Genomic DNA, 5,550 nt, shown 5'->3' on the forward strand with positions numbered 1-5,550 from the left:
TATCCTACAGATAAGACATGAGAACATCCATATCAATACATCTTTATATGCAAACACGCATGCATGCAAACATGTATGTCTCGAATGTTAAAAAGGCGAACTTTTAAACAGTCTGGTAAAACACAGAGCAGATGAAAGAATTATATAGTACATGGCCAATCCATTATCTTTTTCAGTATTTGCTTCAGTGAAGATGTAAGAAATAAGAACGAGATGTATTCTAAAACTAACGAAAGAGCAAAATTCTACCATTTGACAAGAAAGTTATGCATTGCTAGACAGAGAACTTGCCTATGAATGCTAAAACTAGTTATCAATTCAAGCACCCGGTAATTGTATAGGATACTTGCTGGCTTTATTAAAATTGTTAGAAACCAGCTACTTAAGACTAATGAATTATCTCTAATAACCTGAACAGGGTGGATAAAAGTGATGATTTTTAAAAGAAAACAAGACTAAATCAAAATGAGAATTTTTATTGGCATTGGATGTGTCAATGTGCACACATTTGAAAATAAAGTTTGAGATGGAAAACTTTTGAAGACATGAATTTAATCTTTTTTTAAAAGAAAGAGTAAATAAAAGGATGCAATAGATACTTGTTGCTCAATTTCTAAAAGGAAATTAAATAATCAAACCACTGTTTTGCTAAAGTGGAAAACCACTTTTTGATAGCATCAACCACTTCCACTACAGCTCTCTAAGAATATGCCCCCATAGCCACTTCTGCTCAGTGTGGTCAATGGTGACCACTGAAATGCTGAGAAACTGAGCAGAAATTAGAAACAGGCAAAAAAATGTAATCTTTCTTGCATGCAAGTCTGATTGGTATTTACTAATCTAAAATCTTGAAAGATACAGTGACTAGGAAAATAAATTCATCACTAAAGTAACAAATTTGGGCAATTAAAATCATTTGCTATGCTTTAAAAATCAAGTATTTTATACATTTTTCGAATATATCTAATAAAAAGAAGTATTTTTACAGCAAACTTTAAAATTCATCTGTTTTCTAGACTTCTTCTAGAAGTGTAGTAAGGCTATGCTAATTACCAAGTGGCAAAGAGCAGCCCTTTCCGGTGCCTCATTAATTACAGAGCAAGGAGAAAATGGATGTTGCTGAAGAGAAAACAGCTCCAATGGCAGGAGTGGAAATGTGGGAGTCCACAGGAACCGGAGACCCAGCACGGTGCCAGGGCTGATCCTGCAGGAGTGAAGAGCACGGCACCACAGTGCTGCTGAGCTTGGTGAGCTGCTTTTTCTTCCTTTGAACAAAAACGGATCAAAACTTTCTCTGGAACGTGTTCCCTCTCTTTTTGTTTTCCTGCCTTAAATCTCATTGCCTACTGTCATCCCTCTCCTTTGGATTTATTACCATATCCCCACAAATACGGAGTAGAACTTTATGTTGAGAATTATGCATGGAGAGAACTGATGTGCCAGTTCTCCTCCCTTTGCTTAGGTACAGCTCTCTGAAGAGCAAGACAGAAGCAGGAAAAAAAAAAAGTGCTTTAAATACTATATAGCTGTGAAATTGTGCACCTCTAAGTAATTTTATTTTTACTCACTGTGTTCCTACACATGATTTCTATACTGGTATTCAACCAGCACTGTCCTGAGTGGTGGAAGATAAATAGAGAAGCTGTTTTCACTGCCTCCTAGCACTAGCTGGCCACGCTCTACATCAAAAATGAGGACTGCCCATGCAATTCAGAGTGCTGAGACAACAGGAAATTTCCAGGGAAAGGAAAATGCATGTGAGCATGTAAGACATGAATGGGCGTATAACTTGAGGAATAATGACTGCAAGGCAAATTGGAACAAGGCAAATGTATTTCATATTTTTTTCACTTTCTATGGGTCATGAAAACCTTTAGGTTTCATTATTCTTCCTAGGTTGCTACTAAATATTGCTATATATATGTAGCTTTCTGAAAGTTTATTTTTATATAGAAGGGCTGTGAATCTGTGGTTTGTGAAACAAAATGTGGGCAATAAAAATCCATAGACTATGCAGGTCTTCAGTTCTGCTTTAATACAGCTCTGGTGTTCATCGGCACACGAATGAATGCATGTGAGTTTTAAACAAGCACCTGTTTCTCTTTATCCTCATGATACTTTGGGTTTACTTCCAGCCGTTCTTGAAGTTCATGTGACATATGACTGACCATCACAGAAACATGGTAAAAAAAGATGATAATTTTCTATTTTTCTATACAGCTGTAATTTTGTGGTTGGAATTATGGTTTTGTGTGCACACAGATGAGGGCAGAAGGAGGTTTGCGGCACAGGAAAAAAAGGCAATTCTTCTAGATATTGGGTTGTGTAACTTTTTATTTGAAAAAAAAAATCCACACTTTTTTTCATCTTCATCCATGCAAAGAAGACCAAGGTTATGTATCAGACAATGATGTCCTCTCCCACACCTCCTGCTGACCCACCTACCTGCACTACTCCTTCTCCCTCCCAAGCCCTTTCACTAATGGCAGCAATTGGCAGAGCTCTGTGTGTTGATCAACAAATAGGTTCAGGCATTTTAATTTACTGACCAGGAGACCAAACAGAAAAATCAACAAGCTTCTGGCAGCATGAGGACCTTGTTTTAGGTCTCCTTCTTGTAATACTTGCAGTTACCCTACCTCACTTCTGTGTTTGGCTGCAATGGGTCAGTAAGACTCCAAAATAAAATAGGTTGAGCCATACAGCTGAGTCTGCAGCTCTCTAATGTTAAGCCTGGGGGTTTGCCTAAACACTCCTCCCACGAGCATACATCCTTGACTCATAGTTGCTGCTGTGCCTCATCCATCCATCCATCTATCCCTCCCTCCCAGCAAGGATCTAGAGCTTGCAGTCTTCTGAGGCCAGGGATCCAAAACAGGTCTGGAGATAGCTGAGCGTAGCACTAACAACACCAAGGTCGCGGGTTCGATTCCCATTCGGTCCCCATGTGTTGCCTGATCTAGTCGAGAGGTGGATCCAGAGAGGCTGGATTAAAATGATCTCTAAGGTCCCTTCCAGCCTAGGCCATTCTATGATTCTATGATAAAGGACAAAGTAGCAGAGTTTGTCTCATAAGAGAATAGCTTAGTTGTTGGAGCATTTTTCAGGGAAACAGAGATTCAGGAAGATAATTTCTTGACCAAAAAAATTAACTTATAAATCAGACTCAAATCCTTGATCAGCTTGTTTGGAGGAAAAATTAGCCTCTCTGCAATTCTGAAGTGGCATGTGCATCTTTTCCATAAAGTTTTTGTAATTATAGAGACAAACACTAACAGTTTGAGAGAAGACCTGCTAAAGATTTGAAGTATTAACCAAAGTGCTGACAGTTTTGTTGATGCTAGGTCTCCTCATCAGTTAACAAGGAAGGCAAAGATTAACTGAAATGGTTATTGTAACCCTGAAACTAAGGGAAGAAACCAGGTTGAACATAGAGTATTTGTGACTCGACTCCCAGAAGTTGTCTTTGTCAAGAAGACCTCAGAACTTTTTCCACGGTAGAGGAAATTAAGATAAAGTAAACTGCACATCACATCATGAAATGCTTTTTCACAGTTTCTGAAGACAATAGTCTGTCACATTTGAGAATGTCACAGAATACCGGGTCAATGGTTAGTGATACTACCAGGTGAAATGTTTATAAATTTTCATAAAATAAAAGCCCTGTATGTTTACATCTTGAGTAATAACTTAAGGTATTGAGGTTGACAATTTTAAAGAATCTCATTTTTCTCCATTTTGGTAGTTGGTACATTTCACTGACTAAAGTGAGAAAAACAAAGTCAGTGTCAGTGTAGGGCACCAAACACAGCACTGCCACTGCTATCCTGCTTTGCCTGCAAATGCCTTAAACCCAGTGGCATGAGAAACTCTATTAAGATACAATTTAAAACAAGGTGGTCCCGGGACATGATGGTATGGAGAAATTTGTTTTACAAAACTTAGTTTGAAGCTACATTTAGCCTGTCAATTTCCCTTGAATATGTGGAACATAAACAAAGAGAGTGTAATTCCCAATCAACTTCACAGTTTTTCATCAAACCCTCAAATTGCACTTGAAAGCAAACTAAGTTTCTGGCCTACATGTAACCACTCCTTAGGGTGTCTGAGCTTTGGGAAGAAGGCTGTATTTTCACATAGTATGACAAATGTTCTTGTTTGCAGGAATAAGCTATCATGTGACATGCATTAATTTTAGTTAAGATTTAATACAAGTAAGAAATATTTGGCATGAATCCAGGCAGCAGAAATTTAAAGATATAGATATTTGCTATACAGCAGCAGTAACTTGTAGCAATTACACCTGTTTTTATTTTTAATTCCCAAGGAGCATTGCTCTTGACTGACAGGCAGCATAACTGTTGATATGTTGTATTGCAGGCAGATACCTGCATGCAGATCTGCCTGGGCTCACCTAGTAAAAGAATTCAAAGTAAGAAACAAAAGCCTAAAATTATATTTAGCACTGCCTTTGCACACAAATTCAGTGAATCATTCATCTCCTTATGTCAAATCAAGACTGGTGCTTTCCTAGAAAACACAATTTAGCTAGACCCTAGTTATGCTTCAGAAAAATATGCAACTTGATGAAGTTTACCTCTTGTGTGTTACAGGCCATTAAATATTCTCATCTGACCTTAAAATCCGTGAAAATTGAAATCCAGAATTTTACTACAGTCAAAGTTTAAAATCATAACTCTTAAAACTAAAGCTCTTATTCCATTTTTATTCATGCACACCAAAAAGTGTATCTCATTTACAGAAATACAAAAAAATACACATTTAATTGATATGACAAATAATCCTACTGAAAATAGGTTTCATGTTGCATTTTCAAATAGGGGACAGATCTGTTACTTCTCTGCAGTGTCACACATCCTGTCACAGCTGTTCAGAAGTGTCTGAAGGTGAACGGGGCCTTAGTTCTCTATTTTTTCCACCTTAGCTCTCTGTATGTCCTTATGTTATATTTTAGATGCTGCCTTGGTAAGGCAAATAGATCCATGACATGCTCTCTTCCTTAATGTCTGAGAAGGCAAGAGATGAGTCTCATCTTAATGAAATCAGTACAAACAAATGAGAAAACTGAGGCACAGTATACGTGGCAGCCATACCTGGTGCCCGTGTACCTCACTAACCCTGTGTGCTTTCTGAACGCTGGACTCTAACACATCGCCAGTTACATTCGTTTCATCTCCTTCACCAAATACAGATGTTACCTGCTTGAACCTCCTATGTGAAGGTCTAGACTCCCCTTCATCTTTTTAAAAGAAAACCCAAACAGAAACTTCAACGTGCTTCTCCACATTCAAATACAACTGCAACTACAAAACGCGGCTGTTTATTTAATGCGTGGATACATACGTGGTACGTGACAAATATGACGACCAGGTTACGGCGAGCCCCGATTACCTGGCGTGTTACAGGTAAGTGCAGTTACGACTTGCACAGCTCGCCCCAAGAGCCGAACCCCTCTTTTCGTGCCGGAGGAGCGGGCCGGGCGCTGCCCAGGGCTGCGCTTGGCGGCCTCGCCGTCCCGGGGCCGCTCCT

The sequence above is a fragment of the Apaloderma vittatum genome, unplaced genomic scaffold, assembly GCF_000703405.1.
Source record: "Apaloderma vittatum isolate BGI_N311 unplaced genomic scaffold, ASM70340v1 scaffold20189, whole genome shotgun sequence".
In the NCBI taxonomy this organism is placed as follows: Eukaryota; Metazoa; Chordata; class Aves; order Trogoniformes; family Trogonidae; genus Apaloderma; species Apaloderma vittatum.